Source organism: Nannospalax galili, unplaced genomic scaffold (genome assembly GCF_000622305.1).
Source record: "Nannospalax galili isolate Female #2095 unplaced genomic scaffold, S.galili_v1.0 scaffold713, whole genome shotgun sequence".
Lineage (NCBI taxonomy): Eukaryota > Metazoa > Chordata > Mammalia > Rodentia > Spalacidae > Nannospalax > Nannospalax galili.
In genome coordinates, this window is record NW_008333780.1 from 1,403,097 (window position 1) to 1,423,960 (window position 20,864).

At 43.9% G+C, this 20,864-nt stretch overlaps 1 protein-coding gene across 1 annotated transcript in view; it reads left to right on the top strand.

The window, feature by feature from the left end:
• Rab3b (RAB3B, member RAS oncogene family) overlaps positions 1-20,864 on the top strand; it is a 61,174-nt gene that overhangs the window by 7,686 nt on the left and 32,624 nt on the right. The gene's annotated exons all lie outside the window — the stretch shown is intronic.

The following is a 20,864-nucleotide window of genomic DNA, read 5'->3' on the forward strand; positions in this document are numbered from 1 at the left end:
CTAAGTTTTAGAGTTACGGACCATGGAAACTTTACTAAATTTAATCCCTTTCTTTTGAGGGGATTGTAATATCATCTACTCATGGGTCTGCTACTCTCATGTCATTCCTGGGAGATAGTAAATGCACAAAAGATGTTAGCTATGAATTAGTTATCTGTTGTTGCACAACAAATGACTTTTTTAAACAAGAGTAATAATTTATTATCTCATAGTTTCAGTGGTTTAACATTAGGGATGGCTTGGGGCCTCTCATGAAATGTAACCAGATGTTGGTTTGAGTTGTGGTCAGCTGAAGGATTGAAGAGAGCGGGAGGATCCACTTCCAGAGTGGCTTACTTGGTGTCTTGTGCTGGCTGTTGGAGGAGGCCCTCCTTCCTCCTATCTGGCTTCTCCTGGCCCTCCTTCCTCCTATCTGGCTCTGTCTGACAGCTAGTTTTCCCCACTGTGACAGACCTAAGCAACCAAAGAAATGGCAATGTCTCTCGTGTATCCTAAAGTATTCTTTTGGTCACTGATTCATTGTGGGGCAAAACTACACAGAGGTGTGAACACTGGGAGGAAAGGATCATAGAGGACTGACAATATTGGAAGTTGAAGATTCAACTACTATTGTTATTTAACGATGGTAATAAAAAACATGCACCGAGTTCAGAAACTAGAGCAATTTGTAGATCATATACTATCTTAATAAATTAACACTTGGTTGGAAATTTTGAAAATTTGTGAAAGTATTCAAAACATGTATGTTTATTTAACCTATTATACTTGTTAAATGTACAATACTATATTGTACATATATCTTATTGGAATTTTTTACATTAGTTCTTATAAATTATTTCTTCTATATTAATATTATGATAAACATTATGAGATACAGAGTATTTTTTTGAGACAGCTCTCACTGGCCTTGGTGGCCTAGAACTTGCTATGTAGACTAGGCCGGCCTTGAACTCAGAGAGATATCCACTTGCCTGTGCCTCTGAAATTCCAGGATTAAAGGCATGGGCTACCATGCCTAGTTAGCTGCATGGTATTTCAATACAGTCCTATTTTACAGAAGAGGAAACATAAATCATTAGAAATAGGAGAAGCCATGTAAGTTGTCTAATTTATTGTTTCTCAAATTGTGGTCCAACCACATCAGCAACACTTGGAAATTTGTTAGAAATTCATATTCTTAGGCTTCACTACAGACATACTGAATGTTGGCAATGGGGTCCAAATCTGTGCTAGGAGATGGTTTGAAGGCAGACTAGAATTGGAGAACCACTGATATAGCTTAGCTGCCCTACAGTGGGAGTCAATGAACATTTATAAAAGCATCTACCATGCTACCATGTACTAGGTGCTTTCCCTTATATTATCTGACATCATCCCTGGCACAGCGAGACATGGTGATCAACATACTGAACTGGATCAACACTGTCAAAAAGATGGAGAGGCCAATGAAAGAAATCTTCACTAGTCAGATGATTGGGGGTTTGAGAGACCTGGCATAAAACACAGAGGACTACTGCCATTGGCAAGAGGACGGCCAGTGACTGACGACTGTTTAGGGAGCTGAAGAAAATATTAGAACTTATTAAATCTATAAACATACAATAAATTTTTTACTAGAATTTACTATGCAGATTGGCACAGATATCCTCATGTGATTCCTATACCAGATGATCATGTGGTCATGTATTCTACAATTGAAAAATCCTGAAGCAAGAGACATTCTCCCCTTCTAAGAGCTTCCTTAGCTCTTGGACAGTGGTGGCTTCCTCCCTCATGCTTTTGTTTACTGTGAGCTTTTGCAGTTTCCCTGTGCCTGGTAAAAGTAGATTTATTCATTATACTATTTAGTTTTAATTAAACTATCACAATGGATATATGGCTTTTGAAGAGTCCAGTAAAGAGGCCTCCAGTTGAAGACTATGCTTAGTGAGGCCAAGTGAGTATTAAAAAAAAAACAAAAAAACTGACTGAATTGATCTGTCACCAGCTTGCTGGCACAGGTTCATCATTAACCATGTTTCAAGATAAAATCAATGCCAACCTGGTTAGATCTAACTTAGTCAATCACATGGCTTTACTTAAAATTTTTTATCAAAGGATTTTTAGTTATGTGTGCTTTTATATTTTTCTGTACTGTTTACTTTAAAATTTAAATATTGTTTATTTTATTTTGATATGTGTATTTTACCTGTGTAAGTGCTAGTGAAAGCAGTGGGAAAAAGCAGTACTCCTGTGAATTTGCCAGGAGCCATTTTTAAAAGGATGGTGTCAGATACATCATAAAACCTTTCAGAAGTTTCTTCCTTTAAAAAAAAAAATATATATATATATATATATATATATTTGGCTGGAGAGCTGACACAGCTGTTAAAAGCTCAGGTTCACAACTAAGAAAAGATTTTTAATTGTGTGTGTTTTGGGGGGAGGGAGGTTGTGCACATGAATGTGGTGCCTGTTGGTGCTGGGGTGTCAAAAGAGGGTATCAGATTCTTTGGAGCTGGAGTTATAAATGGTTGTGAGTCTCCAGATGTGGGTGCTGGGGACTGAACATAGGTCCTCTGCCAGAGCACTATACATTCTTAACTGCTGAGCCATTTCTCCAGCCCTGAGTTTCTTCCTTTATATGTGAGCTCTAGGGATGGACTCAGGCCATCCGACTTGCAATCATTTGGCAGCAAGTGCCTTTGCCCAATGAGCCATCCCAACAGCCTCAGGCATCTTCTATTGTTCTCACTTTGTTTTTTGAGGCATGGTCTCTCACAAATTCCAGGAAGATAAGCTGGCCAGAGAGCTCCAGGGATCCTCTGTCTCAACTTCTAAGTGTGGAGATAACAGGCATATGCTACCACACCAGGCTTCTACATGGGTGTGGAGATCTAACCTCAGGTCCTCAGGCTTACATGGACAGCACTTTACCAACTGAGCCATCTCCCTAGCTCCTATTTTATTTTTATATGTCATATAGAAATATATAATCTATGTGTATGTGTATGATGTACCAAAATTTTTCTTACTTAAATAGATAAAAGTTTAGAGACCTCAAGGCTGGAGAAGTGGCTCAGTGGTTAAGAGCACTGCCTGCTCTTGCAGAAGACCTGGGTTCAATTCTCAGCACCCATATGGCAGCTAACAACCATACGTAACTCCAGTTCCAGGGGAGCTGATGCCCTCTTCTGGCCTCACGGGCATTTCATGTACGTGTTGCAGTTACATACATGCAGGCAAAACACTCACACACATAAATAAAATTTAAAAATTTTGGAGACCTTTACGATAAACATTAGGGGATCCATAGGAGGGCTTGATGAAGTCAGATTTGCAACTTAGAAAAATTTCTGACTTTAGGTCAAGGGTAGATAGAAATAAGAAACTGTAGTTTAGATCCAAACCCATTAAGCTGTGTACATTAAATGCTCTTTTATATATCAGTTATACCATGTGTAACCATTTAAATCTAAATAAATAAATACACTGGGTGTGGTGGCTCATGCCTTTAATCCCAGAATTTGGGAGGCAGAGGCAGGAGATCTCTTGAGTTTGAGGCCAGCCTGGTTTATATAGCGAGTTCCAGGTCAGATGGGGGTACAGGGAGACCCTGTCTCAAAAAGACTAAATAAATAGATAGATAGATAGATAGATAAATAAATAAATAAATACTATTGACCAGTATGAAAGAAAGGGAAAATGAGTGCTACCTGCAGGGTGGCACACTCTGAGGGTCTGAGCCAAGTGCACTAGTCTACTTGGGCAGTAATAGTACCACAGACTGAGTGGCTTAAACAGCAGGATTATTTTCTTACAGTTCTAGAGGCTAGGAAGTTCAAGATCTACATGCCAGCAAGGATTCAAATGACTGCCTCTTCACTGTGTGCCCACAAGGCCCTCCCCCAGCATTCGGCCATGCAGGAGAAAGAGAGTGTAAGGTCTCCCATGACACTAATCCTGTTAAATCAAAACCTAACCTTCATGCCTTATTTAACCTTAGTAATGTCCTTAGAGGTCCTGTCTCCAAATACAGCCACACTTTGAGTTAGAGTTTCAACATAGGAATTTCTAGAGGACACAGGCATTCAGTCCATCATACCGAGAAGAAACAGTGACAAGTGACAGAATAGAAATGAGAGAGACCTAGGAATTTACTAGTTTTGATGACCAATTAATTATAAAGGCAGAGAGAGTAACACACACACCCCACACACTTCACACAAAATTTCTGTGATTAAAAAAAAATCTCTGTGACTTTCAGTAGGTCAGTTTGCTTCTACGAACACCTAATATCTCCAATTGTAAAATATTACAGGGGTTTCTGGGGGGCGCTATATGATAGCGGATATAGTGTCTGCGCATATTAGGAATGTAAGAAATGTTAGGTTCTGGCTCCTGCTCCACATACAAAAGGCTACTACGTCCCCTCCCAAGTTTTCTACGGTTCCAGGAGTGCTAAAACAGCACCTGGTGACTCAGCAACATGGTATGAAGTGTTCATTCAATTCCCCCAACCCATTTGAGCTCTCCTAGGGGATTTCAGGAAGCTGTTCTCAGTGGAACATTGAGGGGTTAGGGAGGAGTATCAGCATCACTCAGCAAGACCACCCACAATGGATGTTTCTTTGTGATGATAGGGGCATTGGGAGGATCTTGCTCTCTGGTTCCCTTACCACATAGGTTTTTGAGAGTTCCCTCTGTTTCCTGAGAGGCCAGTTATGAGGATCAGAGAAGAAAATCTCACTGGGGAGGTAGAGCTAGGGGTGAAGCCTCATCAATAGGTTCAAGAGTATGCACAAGTGTGAGGGGAGGGAGACTAAGTACCTTCACAGCAGCAGACCCAACTAGAAAGAGGCCATTTGCTGCTGATTCTGGTTGCCAAGCAACCCCTGGAGACCTGTGGGAAGAGGAGAGCAAGGCTGCTACCACATCTATGTGGGGCCTGTTGCAGAGACTTGGTGGTTTGGTGCTGGTCAGGGGAAGAATCTACAAGTCTGGGGAAGGTCAAAACTAATGTATGACTCAAGGGTCCAGAGTTCTAGTCCTGTCTCTGCCCTGCTTGTTTTATGATGTAAGTAACCCTTCCCATTCCCTGCACCTGTTTCCCCAATTAACCATGAAGAAATAATCCTTTCTGTCCTTGCTTCATGGGTCCTTGTAAAGATCAAGAGGGGAAGTGGATGAGAAAACTGATAGGAAGGATTCGGGCCTTGTCAGCCACAAATATTAATCTTACATGTGCTTTAAAGCTTTTATTTATTGTTATTGTTGTTGTATGTGTGTGTGCATGATATATATGTGGACCTGTGTGACATGGTGCATGTATGGAGGTCAGAGGGCAACTTTGTGGAGTTGGTTATCTCCTTCCACCTCTAGGTAGATTCCAAGTATCAAACTCAGATCATCAGGCTTGCAAAGCAAGTGCCTTTATCTCCTGAGTTATGTAGACAAAGCCCCATATATGCTCAAAGTAACTCTTTGTATCTTTCGCACCTTCCCTATGATGTAGGGAGGCAATGATGTCCTTAAATAAGGAATGGTTGGGGTCCAGCAAGATGGCTCAGAAGGTAGGAACACTTGGCAAGAAGACTGGTGACCTGAATTCAGTCTCCAGAACCCACATAAAGGTGTAAGGAGAAAATGGACTCCACAGAGTTGTCCTCTGATCTTTACATATGAGCCATAGCACACATGTGCGCCCCCCATTATACATACATACAATAATAAATAAGTAAACAGACAAATAAATGTGTTTTTTTTCTTTTTTCTTTTTTCTTTTTTTGACAGGGTCTCCCTATAGACCCAGCTGGCATGGAACTTGCTGTGTAGACCAGGCTGGCCTGATCTCTCAGTGATCCCTCTGCTTCTACCTCCTGAATGCTGGGATTAAAGGTGTGTACTACCATGCCTGGCCCTAAATAAATTTTTTTTTAAGAAGGAATGGTTGAAGACTGGTGAGTGATGGCTCAGCAGGTGAAAGCACTCGCCATGCAAACTGGAGTATGGTCCCCAGATCCTACACTGGAAGGAGAGAATTGGCTCCTGGAAATTGTCCTCTGACCTCTACATAGACGCATGCAGTGGCACACAATCTCTCTCTCTCTCTCTCTCTCTCTCTCTCTCTCTCTCTCTCTAACACTAGTAATAATAAATAAAATATTTTAAACATTTTAAAAAGAAGGAGTGTTTGAAGCAGGAGATGTCAGGTTTCATGTGCAGAGCCTGGTGGAAAGCTTCACTGTTTAATTTATTCACTAGACTCTGTGGGGGATACTGTGCTAAGTTGGAGCTACATCTTGCTCTCTAGAGTTTGCTTTCTAGTTGGGGAGATAGATGCTAAGTTCATCTATGGTATGGGTCCTGAAGAAAAGAATAAACTGGTTTTAATCTCAGGCACTGGGACTCAGAGCTGGGGAATGCTGAACTGTAATTTAAGTCTCATCCCTGTACCTGGATTTGGCCTTGACTCTATTTCTAGTTTAAAAGGCTAGCTTAGCTGATAACCTTTGCTACACCAGCTTATTCCAGGCCTGGTCTCTGCCATGAAATGCAGTGATAATAAGGACCTCCATCATGGAAAGACAGAATCTCTCCTCTGCTCCTCCCACAAGTGAAACTTTTTAAAATATTTTATTATTTTTATTTTATGTATATGAGTGTTTTGCCTGTATGTATGTAAGTGTACCATGTGTGTGTGCAATGCCCATGGAGGCCAGAAGAGGGCACTGGATCCTCTGGAACTGGGGTTATGAGTGGTTGTTAGCCACCATGTAGGTGCTGGGAACTGAACCTGGGTCCTCTGCATGAGCAGCCAGTGCTCTTAACTACTGAGCCATCTCTCCAGCCCCCAACCAGTGAAACTTTCTTGGTGACTGGCGTGTCAAAGACTACATAAGACAGTCTCAGTTGTCTGGGTTGCTCATAGAAAGACCAGGGAATGGACTGGCTGGCCAATCCCACATGCTTAAAGAATGTACAAGCCACTTCCTGTTCTTGCTCTCAGGTCTGCTCTGGTTTTGCTGTTCTCCTTTCTTTGTGTGCAGCTCCTTTCCGGCTCTCAGTGACCATGGCACTTGTGTGCATGTCCATTACTCCACTTGTTTTGCTCTGTTGGTGATGCTTTAAAAGAGATAATGTGTATAAAGTACCCACAGAATGCCCAGCACAGAATAAACACTGAGCAAATAGCAGTTTTTACTAAGATCCAAGGGCGGTCAGTAAATGGCCCTCCCTTTTTCCTTGTCTAAATTTGGAAACAATTTAGGGATAGATGCAGAAGTCAGAGAGATAGGAGCAATGTGAAAGCTCTGATGAGGTTTATGATTAAAGCCTTCAGGAAGCTGGGCTTGCTTCTCACTGTAGAGTCAGACACACAGCCAATCACAGGCCCACCTGTGCTCCCCCACCACCTCCTGGAGGCACCCGTGATCCTAAACTGGAGACCCACAGAGAGGCCAGTGTACAGCACAGGAGTTTGAAGGCTAAGCAAGACCACTGGGGCTCTAACAAGCTCTTATAGCTATGGGAACATGGAGGCAGTTGCTGCATGCACAGCTCTTGTGATAATCAAAATTGATTTTTGTAGGCAGCAAGCTTCCTAGTGTGGCTGTAAAGACATGCTGACACTCATCTCCCCAAAGCCTGTAGAAGCCAGCTGCTGGAGGAGGTTTAATCTGATTTTTTAACATCACAACAAAGACTGTGGGAAGTCAGGTCAGAATTGCAGGCATAGTCTGCCTTTGGAATTTGTAAATAAATTAACCAGCAGTCTTGAGTGACTATTTTAGAAAGTCCCTAAAACAGATTCTTGTGGGGCGGCATGACCCTCTTTCATCAATCCTGACTAGTGTGGGGAAAAATAACTTAAACATCCTTTGTACATTTATTCATTCAATAAACATGTGTCATGCTCCTATTATGTGCCAAGCACTGCCATAAGAAGGCAGATACACAGCTACAAGCAATATAAATTATATAAAAAGAGATGAAGAAAATGTTGGAACTGGGGAGATGGACCTGAGTTTGGATCCCCAGCACCCATGTAAAACCAGGCATAGTGGCATGTACTTGTGATCCCAGTGAGGGAGAGGGGGATCTGCGGCATTTGCTGGCCAGCCAGCCTAACCAAGTCAATGAGCCCAGTGGGCAGTGAGGCACCCTGTCTCAAAAAATAAGGTGGAAAGTGGAGGAAGACACCTGACATTGACCTTTGACTCCATACAGGTGTTCACATGTATGTATACACATACACACACACACACACACACACACACACACACACACCACCACCACCACCACCACCAACAACAACAACAATAAGAGCAACAACAAAACACCCAACTACTTCTATTCTACTTGGGAAAGTCATTGAGGGCTTCCCAAGGGAGGGTACATTTGTACTACCTCTTGACAAATGAATACAAGAGTCTAAGGATTGGACAGGGCTTTACAGGCCCTTCCTTGAAAAAGGACATTTCAAAAGCCATTGAGGACCCTTTTAAGTGCAGGGAATAGTGAAGTAACAGCTCTGCCTGTTATAACTGTGGGAGAACATGTCCACAAATATTAACTATACATATAGACTCTGGGCAGGAGAATGGCATGGTCTGATATCTTTTTAAATAAACTTTTTATCTGGTAATTTTAGGTTTGTAGAAAAGTGCAATAACAGCACGGAGAATTCCCATGATCCTTCACCCATTTTCTCTAATGCTAACATATTCCATGACCATGGTACATTTGTCAAAATTAGGAGACTCACATTAGTGCAATGTGATTAACTGACTTATAGACTTAATTTAGATTTCAATAATTTTCCCCTCTAATGTCCTTTTACTGTTCCAGGATCCAACCCAAGATACCTTGTTGCATTTAATAACATTGTTAGTTGACATAATTCATATACTGTAAAACAATAGCCTTTTAAAGTATGTAGTTCAGTGATTTTTAGCATATTCATACACTTGTACAGTTATCACCACTAATTCCAGAACATTTTACTGATATGCATCTTCATATTTAACAGGATTCCTCTGATACAGTATTATGTCTGTTTGGTTTTTTTTTTTGAGAGAGGGTCCCCCTGTAGCCCCAGCTGGTCTGGAACTTACTATGTAGACCAGGCTGGCATTAATCTCACAGAGATCAGCCTGCCTCTGCCTCTTGAGTGCTGGTATTCAAGGTATGTACCACCACATCTGGAAATATTATGTCTGTTTTAAGAATAAATTAGAATTGGTGTGGTGGCACACCTTTAATTTCAGCACTCAGGATGCAGACACAGGCAGATCTCTGTGAGACGGAAGCAATCCTGGTCTATAAAGTAAGTTCCAGGCCAGCTAGGGGCTACAGGGAGACCCTGTCTCAACAAACAAACAGAATAAATTAGGAACAGCTATGGTGGTGCACACTGTTAATTCCAGCACTCAGGATACAGAAGCAGGTGGATTTCTGTGAGTTCCAGGCCACTAGGGCTGCATAGTGAGACTCTTAAAAAAAAAAAAAAGAATAAATTGGGTGCTAGAGAGATGGCTCAGGGGTTAAGAGATGCTCTTGCAGAGGACCTGGGTTTGATTCCCAGCACCCACATGGAAGCTAACAACTGTCTGTAACTCCAGTTCCAGGGGATCCAACAGTCTCTTCTGTCCTCTGGGGACCTTGCACAGCACGGGTGCATTTACCTACATGCAGGCAATATACACATACACATAAAATAAAAATAACAAATAAGGGCTGGAGAAACGGCTCAGCGGTTAAGAACACTGGCTGTTCTTGCAGAGGACTCAGGTTCGAATCCCAGCACCCACATGGCAGCTAACAACTGTCCTAACTCCAGTTCCAGGGGATCTGACAGCCTCTTCTTGTCCTCCATGGGCATTGCACGACACGGGTACAGTTACCGACATGCAGGCAATACACACATATACAAAGAAATAAATAAAATATTTAAAAATAAATAAATAAAATATTTAAAAAAAACTGAGGAGTCTCTTCAATGATGTACAGCTGCAGCCCTGACCCCAAAACATAAAAAAATTTAAAAATTAAAAAATAAAGTAAAAAATAAAAAAGATCTCCTCTCAAAAACTATAATAATAAATAATGCTGGGAAGCTGAAGAAGAATTGGCAAGGGAGACTTTGAAAAAGAGCAAGTGAGAAGAGAAAATATAGTGTCCTGGAAGCCGAGGCCGTTTTACACAGAAAGGAAAGACCAGCTGTGTGGGGTAATATAGCTGATATGTTCTGAGTATAAGGGCTGGGAACTGACCACTGGACTCAGTAACATGGACGATATTAGTAACCTTGATATAAGCAATTTTGGTAGGGTGTGGGGATGAAAACCTGGTAGGAGTGAGAGAAGAGAGATTGGGTGCATTGAACCTTACATAGCACTTAAAAGAATTTTTGCTCTAAAGAGGCATCACAGGGCATGGTGGTGCCTGCCTTTAATCCCAGCACTTAGGAGGCAGAGGCAAGTGGATCTCTGTGAGTTTGAGACCAGCCTGGTCTACATAGCGAGTTCCAGGTCAGCCGGGGCTCCTGGGAGACCCTATCTCAAGAAGACAAGAAAGAAAAGGAGTAGCTGAGGGTGAAAAGGGGTAGAAGAGGGTTTTGTAACAGCGTGTTTGCTGTGCCAGCGGAACAGTCCGATAGATATCACTGAACCAAGCAACCGAAAAGCAAACAAACAACAAACCTAAACAACACCACCAAAACCCCAAAAAGCCCAAACATAGGATGGAGAATGTCTGCAACAGTATCACTGAGCCAGTGAGAGGGCATGGGCTCAGAGGCAGAGGATGAGTCCAAGCTGGAGCGCAGACCGCATCCACGGCAACCAGAGAGCAATCAGAGGGCTTGGGCACAGGTGCAGCTGTGGTTGCATGTGCTGGTGGAAGTTGTCTTGGATACAGTTTCCTCAGGAAGGAAGAAACAAAGTCATCAGATTTAAGAGTCAGGGTAAGGCAGAAAGATTAGAAATTTGATGGTAGAGGATGTCGGCTGGGAAGGGGGAGAGTGAATAGACTAGGGAAGTATAATTTGCTGATTAGCATCAAGGCTTCACTTGAAATTAGAGATCATAAACCGGCATTCATGTATTCACGAATGTGAAGCATGGTAGTCTTATTCCTCAGACATATTTTTTTCCCATAGATATAGGCACAGAATAGGCAGAGTCTTTGAGGAAAGTGTGGTTTGTTTGAGTATGGCAAAACAGCAGAGGGTCCAGGGAGTCAGTGTTTGGGCAGAGATGGAGATAAGGACACAGGGGCGAGGGACAGTGAGGGGATGCTAGGGACGAAGATAGATGAAACTGAATTAAGTAGTGGTCTGAGGGAGGGAGACTTGAAATTCCTGCTGTTGATGATGGGTCCAGATGTGACTGAGAATGGTTTGCAGTAGGGTTAGAGAACAGCATCACTGGAGGAGTCAGAAAAAAATGAGAGCCCAATAGGTCAGAAGGCTCATCTCTGTGGGTATTTAAATCACCAAGAATTACGGGGATAGTCAGGTGAACTGGCAGCTATTCACTGGCGGGCAACGACAAAATCTCCTAATAGGAGATTCAAAGCTGTTTTATTCTGTTTTGTGAAGGATCTGGGAGCAGGAGTGCAAAGCAACATCTCTCTCACCTCCTGGCTGTGATTAAAAGGTGATGAGAAAGGAAGCAGTCAGTAACGTGGAGACTTTGGGGGGAGGATGTGTCCTCCGGGCAAGCCAGGTTTCAGTCATAGCAAGGAGGGGAAGAAGGCAGTCAGATAAATTGACAAGAAGAAAGGGGACAACATTACCAGCTGTGTGGGAATCAGTGTCCAGTGATCGGGGTGGTCTGGGACACTTGAGCTTCACGCCATGACCGCCATGAAGAGAGCAAGAAAGGTCAAGCAAAATGAATTATAAGCAGATAGAGGCCCAGGACTGAGGGTGGTTTGTGCAAGGTGTGGGAGGACCTGCCTCCTCTGGATTCCTCCTCATGGAGTCCCAGTGGCCAGTGCTCTTCTTGTTCCAAATGCCTGGCATCCTATCCCTCTCCACTTCACACATGCATAATTGTTGTGTCAATAAACAGCCGCTGCTGTTTATGTAAAATACCCTCACCTAAAGATGGGGTTAATAGTGCTTCCCATGGGGCCGATGTGAGTTGACTGGCACTGGCTCTATGCCAGCACTGTGCTCAGTGCTTGTATCAACTCATCCCTCCCTCACAATCTCTGGGGCAGGTACTGCAACTGCCTTTATTTTGCGGGCAAGTAAATGGAGGTCCACAGGAGTTAGGCTGCTTGCTCAAGTTCACAAAAACAATAGTAAGTGCCAGAGTCCAGCTTTGAATCAAGATGTCTGATTTCAAAACCAGTGTGTGCCTTTGTCTACTCCCCTTCTTGTTTATCTTTGCATATTATAGATAAGGACTTGGCTCCATATATATCTCAGTGGGTACCTGCTGTACAAGTATAAGGGTCTCAGTTTGAATCCCCAGAACCCATAAAAGCCAGATGCAATCGTGTGTATGTTTATAGTCCCAGCACTCCTGTGGGGAGATGGGAGGGAGGTGGAGGCAGGAGGATACCTGGAAGCCTTTATATTTAAATATTTCAGTTTTTTTAAACTTTATATTTACGAGTGTTTTGCCTGTCTATATGTACGTGCACCTATTGGTGTATTGCCCACAGAGGCCAGAAGCAGATATGGGATCCCTGGAACTAGAGTTACAGATGGCCATTAGCCGCCATGTGGATGCCGGGAACTGAACCTGGGTTCTCTGCAAGAACAGCCAGTGCTCTTGACCACTCAGTCATCTCTCTGTCTCTCTAGCCCTCACCTCCTTTTAAAAAGTTAACGTGGAGTATGAAGCAGAAAACAAGAGACCCATTTCAGACAAGCTGGAAGACAAGGACCAGCACTGCAGCTGTCCTCCGAGCTCCACCCCCCACACACACCACACACAGATTAAAAAGGGGGTGTGGCACGGCAGCTAACAACCATTCGTAACTCCAGTTCTAGGGGATCTTATCTCCTTGGGCATTGCATGGCACGAGTTATGTACATACAAGCAGGCAGTGTACTCATACACATAAAATAATAAAAATTGCTGGGTGTGGTGGCACACCTTTAGTCCCAGCACTCGGAGGCAGAGGCAGGTGGATCTCTGTGAGTTCTAGGACAGCCTGGTCTACATAGTTCCAGTACAGCTGGGGCCACAGGGAGACCCTGTCTCAAAAAGACCAAAATAAATAAATAAATATCAATAAAAATAATTTTTCCTTTTAAAATATATTGTTTTTGTGTATTTCATATACAACGTCTTTATTATCTTTATACTCCCTTCCCCATTGGCCCCTCCCAGTGCCTACCCGATGGATTTCATGCATTCTGTCATTTATATTAAGGCCCGTTGACTTAAGTTAGTGTCCTCTGACATCCCTCAGCGCAAGTTCATCCACTGGGGTCCTGTCAGCCTATCTAGAGTCACTCCCTTAAAGATCAGCTCATCCTCACCCAGTAGTTATCAACTGTCCAATAGTTCTTCAGCTAGGATTGGAACCTGCTGTACTTTTCTACAATTCTGTGCTGGGTTTTTGTCTGACTGAGTTTGCAGGGGTCTTGTACATGCTGTCACCATTGCTGTAAGTTCATATGAGCATATTTTTAAAAGGGGGTGAGGGCTAGAGAGATGGAGAGATGACTGAGTGATTAAGAGCACTGGCTGTTCTTGCAGAGAACCCAGGTTCAGGCCCCAGCACTCACAAGGCAGATAACAACCATCTGTAACTTCAGTTCCAGGGGATCCCATATCCTTTCTGGTCTCTGTGGGCACTACCCCCATGGGTGCATGTACATATAGACAGGCAAAACACTCGTAAATGTAAAATAAAGATAATTAGAAAAATTTAAAGACAGGGGCTTTGATAAAGCACTCCATAAATGACAAAAATACTAAGAATTATATTTATTGGAGCTGGACAGCTGGCTCAGTGGATAAGAGCTCTTGCTGAGGACTTGAGTTTAGTTCTCTGTTCCCACATCAGGCTCACTACTGCGTGTAACATTTATTGTGCAGCCACTGTCTATTTTTCAGGTGCTTTATCTGCTTTGAGGATATATATATATCCTCAGCTGGCCCAGAACTTGCTGTATAGACCAGGCTGGCCTTGATACCACAGAGATCCATCTGCCTCTGCCTCCAGTTTTTTACCTGCTTTTTGTCCTCTATGTAATCTTCATATGAATAATGCACAAAATGGATGAGGAAACACTCGGAGGACGGACTTCAAATCCTGCAGAGGTTAGGAAATGCCACAGCTGGAATTCAAAATTCGAGTTGTCTACTGCCAAAGCCTGTGTTCCTTTTTCACATCCAGCTCTTTCTACTGCCCTGTGGTACCCCAGGGACTCAGGAGATTGAGAGACAGAGCCACAGCTAAAATTTGGAACCTTCAAGTACACATTCTTGGAAAAGGACACATGATCTGCTGCAGACTGTCATCTGTTAGCTGTTTGGCTCCCCTTCTTAGCTGTCATCTGTTAGCTGTTTATCAGTCATCGCCTGCTGACCCTAAACATTACAGGTGATGCTAGTGAGCATCACAGGTTAACAGCACCGGTGTGTAGGTATATACTTGAGCCTGCACTCAATGCAACAGCCTCCAGTAGCCTCTAAGGAGCTGCTGGATGTTTTGGCACAGGATGAAAAAAGGAGACAGGGCTCAGTTAGGTTAGCTGTGGCTTAAGTAGAATGAACGCTTGGCAGCAGCAGTGTTCCGGGACTTGAGTTACCTCTGCTGTGAAACAGGAAGAATACCAATGATGACTTCTTAGAATTTAGTGAAAGTCAAGTGAGACACTATAAGGAAAGGCATGGTGTCTATAACAGATGCTCAGTAATCAAGCACAAAGTCACACAGTGAGGGATTATCTGCAACTGCTCTATTATGCTGTATCATGACTGGTTAGTGGTCACTATCACTTTCAGGATTGTGAGCCGTGGGATTGAGAGGAGGAGTCGTTAGCAGAGAAGTTAGAGTCTGACCCCTTCTCCTCCATTTCAATGGAGAATGGACACAGCAGCAACACTCTCTGCCCCTGAAGATAGTCCAGTTGCCTTGGGAGCGTGGGGATTCTCAAGCTTTCTTGGATCCTGCCTGATGTGTTGTTAAGGGGGTCGGGGGAGTGTGGAGGCCATGCAGCTGAGGGTTTCGAATGCCTTCCTAATGCAGCTGCAGCCGCCTTCTTTCTTGACACCATTACCTGGGTTGCCAGGTGACCGCTGGAAACTGCTGGAAATGTTCAACCTCTCTGCATGCTTGTGCTTCTCGCCTTCCTCTGTGAAGTCTGTGGACACTGTGCGAATGACGCAGAGGCTCAGAGCTCAGGCCCAGGTGGGTGGGATCAAGTCTAATGGGATGTCTTTCCTCCCCAGTCTTGAGCACCAGCTTTGCTGCAGCTCAAAACTGCCACATATATTCCACTCCCGCTTGTTAGTGGGAGCTGCCGTCCACATTCCTCTTGAGCATATATTCTCGTCACTTTTGTTCCGTAATCCTCTTATCATTTTGTTTTCTTTTTGAGCTAGGGTCTCACTTCGTCCAGGCTGACCTTGAACTCCTGATCCTCCTGCCTCAGCCTCTCAAGTGTTGGGATTATAAGTATATACCCCACATCTGCTTTCATAGGCCTTTTTTGAGGGCCAGCTGTAAGCCTGGCTCTCCCCTCCCCTTCCTTATCACATTCCTAAAGTGTCCCCTTAGACTGCTGCAGTAGCCGAGTGAGCCTCTAGCTCTGAGTCTTGCTCCTTCCACATATTCTGTCACTCCAGTGCTTAGACCTGAGGGAGGACTGCTCATGAATATACAGAAAATTACTCCCCTGGGATTCCAGGTCCTTCCAGTCTTCCCAGCCATCTTCAACCACTCACCCTTCAGGCAGTCCACCCGCCACACCTCCAGTCCCAATACAAGTTTTTTTTTTTAATCAAGACAGTCTTAAACTGGGCATGGTGGCACATACCCGAAATTCCAACACTCCAGAAGAGGATGGAAGATCAGGGGTTCAGAATTATTCTCTGCATAATGAGGCCACCTTAGGCTACATGAAACCCTGTCTCAAAACAAACAAAAAGACAGCCAACCAGAAAAAATTCATAGATTTACATAAAAATTGCAAGGATCACACAGAATTCCCATTTACCCCATACTCAGTTTACTCTTTTAGCACGTCTTTATATCAGCATGGTACATTTTTTAGAACTAACCAATATTGATACTTTCTGATTAACCAAAGTTCATAATTTATATCATCTTTCTTTCCTTTGTGATGTGTGTGTGTATGTGTGTGTGTGCGTGTGTGTGTGTGTGTGTGTGTGTCTTGTTCTTATCACAGTGTTGTACAACAGGCAAGTCTCCTTTCTCTGCCTTCCAGCTCACCACAGGAGTCCTGGGATTACAGACTCTGCCAACTGCATCTGGCTTTAAAAAAAAAAAAAAAAGTGATTTCTGGTACTTGAACCCAGGTGATCAGGGTTGCACAGCAAGCACCCCCTCTCGCCCGGCCTCTCACCTCCATCACTTTACGTTTTACTCGGTGCCCCTTTCTTTCCCTGGATCCTATCCAGAATGCCACTTATAGTTAATCGTCCCGTTGCCTTTGGCTCTTCTTGGCTGTGAGAGACAGGATGTATTTTTGTTCCATGCCAGGCTCCTCTTCTCTCATAATTACCCTGCCCCCCTCATTCTCTATCAGAAACTCCCATTTGATTTTAAAGACTCAAGTGTCATCTCTTCTAGGACCTTTTTTGGCCCCATCCCCCCAGCCTGGGTTAAAGACTTCTTAACTTTCCACTTCTGCCAGCTGTACTGCAAGTGTCTAGAACTTACCTGCCTCCTGAGAGCTGTGACCAAGTCTGGCCCATGTCTACAGTTCCAAAACCAGGCACAGGGCCTTGTCAAGAATAAGGGTTCTAGGGCTTGGGGAGGCAGCCTAGAGCAGCAGATTGAGGCTTGGTGCATGAAGTGCTTGCTGTGCAAGTATGAGTTGAGGGCTGGAGTTCAGATCCCCAGGCTGGCCTCTCTTGCACAGAAATCCACCTGCCTCTGCCTCTTGAGTATTGAGATTAAAGGTGTGTGCCACCATATTTACTTATTTATTTTTTAATATGGAATATGTTTCCCAGGTTGGCCTTCAACAACTGGGCTCAAGCGATCTCTCACAGCCTCCAGAGTAGCTGGGACTGTGCTACTATGCTGGGAAATGCTGACGATTTCCAGTACCATTCCAAGCTGAACTTTTCAATCTCCTTGGCTAGTCTTGGGGAGGAAGAAATGTGAAAGGAAAGAGAGCCAGGCGCGGTGGCGCACGCCTTTAGTCCCAAAACTTGGGAGGCAGAGGCAGGCGGATCTTTGTGACTTCAAGGCCAGCCTGGTCTACATAGCAAGTTCCAGGCCAGCTAACCATTTTGTAAGAAGAGGAAAATATCCTCATAAGATACTGTTCTCCTTCACCACTGTGTTGCTGTGTCAGGTGATTAAGCCCAAAGGCTGGAAATGTACTACCAGCAGAGGCATAATTAACTTTTCATTTCCTTCTATCAGAAGTTCGTTCTGCAGTTCCCAGCCTTCTTGGGCTCCTCCCTGTGCACACTTCCCTATACTCCCTGCTCCTGGGAGCTCTGAGGTGTGTCCCACGACAGACTCCAGGAGAAAGAGCAGCAGATTGAGGGCAAACTATAAGTTGAATGAACATGACTCATATTTATACAGAGCTTTACAGCTGCCAAGGCACTGTCACAACACTTACGTCATTTTATTCTCCTGACCCAGAAAAGGATATTACAGTACTGTTTTGCAGCTAACAAGTCTAGTTCTCAGAAGGCAAGTAACTGGTCCAAGGTCACGGGCTAGGAAGTGGAATTTGAACTCAAATGTGCTTGATTCTCAAAGCCATATTTTTTCTTCTGCCTCTCAAAGTACCTTTAAAAAAATTATTTTGGCCGGGCATGGTGGCGCATGCCTGTAGTCCCAGCACTCGGGAGGCAGAGGCAGGTGGACCTCTGTGAGTTCAGGGCCAGCCTGGTCTGCATAGTTCCAGGACAGCTGGGGCTACAGGGAGACCCTGCTTCAAAAAGACAAAAAAATTATTTTAATTTCTTTATTTTTATTTTATGTGTATGAGTGTTTGGCCTGCATGAATGTAAGTGTACCCATGTTGTGCAGAGCCCACAGAGGTCAGAAGAGGGTGTTTGATTCCCTGTACAGTTGTTAGCCACTATGTGGGTGCCGGGAATCAAAACCAGGATCCTTTGCAAGAGTAGCCAGTGCTCTTAACCACTGAGCCATTTCTCCAGTCCCTCATAGTACCTTTCATTAAGTGCTTACAGTGTTTAATTCAGTAACAAGTAAGGACTGGAGAGATGGCTTAGAGGGTAATGTGCTTGCTGTGCAACCATGAGGGATCTGAGGTCAAATCCCCAGCACTCATATAAAAGTTGGGTGCTGAGGCATGTGTCTGTATAACCCCAGCATTGGGGGCAGAGGCAGGTGGATCATGGGGGCTCACTTGCCAGCCAGTGTAGCCAAAACAGTGAACACAGGGTCAGTGAAAGACTCTGTCTCAAAAAAGAAGGTGGAGTGGTAAAGAAAATCATCTGATGTCGACCTCTGCTATCTGTACTCACACAAGCAAGCACTGTCCTGTCGGGACTCGGGTTTGCTTTGCTTAGCGGGGGACCTATTGGCTTGGGGCAGAGGACTTGATTGGCTACAGAGTCTTAGACCCTGGGACCTGTGTCTTTCCAACAAGCCAATTTATTTAAAATTCAGATGGCTTTTATACATCCCAAGGAACTAGCAGTCACGTGGGATATGGCAGTCACATACAAAGATTTAGGGTACAAAGAAACAGGACATTTAGTCTGTTAGTTGGTGCCGTAAACTTTTACTCAAGGTTATCAATGCCCATCAGTAATTTATTGGCCACAATGTTTTCTTTCTTAGAGCTAAAAGCATGGTGAACTTTTAGCTTTTAGCTCAGGAGTAAACCTTTAACTTGGCCTAATCTCTTAGCCAGGGATAGTTGAGTTATTTGTTCAGGACAAGTTGATGAGCTAAGGGTTGTTGACCAAGACGCTTTCCCACAGAGCAGGGAGCCTGCACTTATGACCAGGCCGCTTCCTCCTGCCAGTCCGGCAGTGTTCTACAAGACAGGGATTATCAGAGCCACTGTTTTCAGTGCCCCTCCCTTTAGGAGAGAATGCAGCCTGGACTTAAAGGTTTTAGGCTCACCTCACCCTAGGGCCTGGCATCCTGGTTTCCTACTCTGTCCTCCCCCCACATACACACATACAACACACACAAATTAAGAGACAGGTAAGTGCTGAAGGGAAGGAACACTAAAATGAAGGGATAAAAACATGGACTAATTTTAACAAGTTTCTCGGAGGTGGTGATTCCATCTGAGATGGAATCAGAAGTGGCTGCTGAGGTACATAGATTTAAAACAATTTTGTTTGTCTTGATCCCAAAGAGATTTGAAGTGACAGAAAGGGGCTAGAGTGATGGTTCAGCAGTTAAGAGCACTGGCAGCTCTTGTGGAGGATCTGTGTTTGGTTCCCAGCACCCACATGGCAGCTGGAAACTTAACTCCAGTTCCAGGGGATCTGATGCCCTCTTTGGGCCTCCATAGGCATGGCATACAGGTAGTGCACTTAATGCAAGCAAAACACTCAAAAACATAGAATAAAAAAATTTCGAGCCGGGCGTGTTGGCGCACACCTTTAATCGCAGCACTCGGGAGGCAGAGGCAGGCAGATCTCTGTGAGTTCAAGGCCGGCCTGGTCTACATAGTGAGTTCCAGGAGAGCTGGGGCTACAGGGAGATGCTGTCTCAAAAAAGACCAAAAAAAAAAAAATTGAAAACAAATAAAGGGGCTGGGGCTGGAGAGATGGCTCAGTGGTTAAGAGCACTGACTGCTCTTGCAGAGGACCTAGGTTCGAATCCCAGCACCCACATGGCAGCTAACAACTGTCCTTAACTCCAGTGCCAGGGGATCCAATGCCCTCTTCTGACCTCTGAGGGCATTGCATGACACAGGTGCACTCACATGCAAGCAGGCAAATACATTCATACACATAAAATAAAAAAATATTTAAAATAAATACATAAACAAAAGAAAATAAAGGGGCAGAGAAAGATTTGATAGAGAAAGGGACGTTATCTTTTTAGGTCCTGATTCTAGCCCTATTTTGTCCCCCAGATATGCTGTTCCAAATCACCTCTCAGGAAGGAGTTCATTCAAAGCCAGCTAACCAACCAACCAACCAACCAACCAACCAACCAACCAAAACAACTGAGTTTCTAAAAGGTTTACATAAAAATCACCAGAAAAGTTTACAGTCTGGTGAAGAAGACAAACACCTTGACAATTCATAGAGAGGACAAAATAGAGGTTAGGAAGGCTGTGAGGCCAGACCATCTGGTTCAGATCTTTACTAGTCCTATGGTATGGCCTTAGGCAAAGTATTTAACCTATGAGCCTCAGTTACTTCATCTGTAAAATCAGAATGAAAAAGGTAGCTTTCTCAGGAAGTTGTAAGAATTAGCACAGTGCCACTCATCCTGTCTCAACAAATGGCAGCCAGTCGTTCTGTTTGAGGATAAGTAAATCACAGAGGGGGAAGAGATTAAGCTGAATTCTTAGTAGCAAATAGGCGCTGGTTCAGCAAGGCAGGGGATGCACTTGTTCTAGAGACTTTGAGGTAGACACTGTGACCTAAGGAGGGTGGCAGGGAAACCAGGGGAAAGAATGTAGAGGGAGGTGGCTCTGAATGTGTTAAGTTAGAAAACAAGGCATAAATTTAGCATCCTGGAAGGTAATATAACATGGGTTA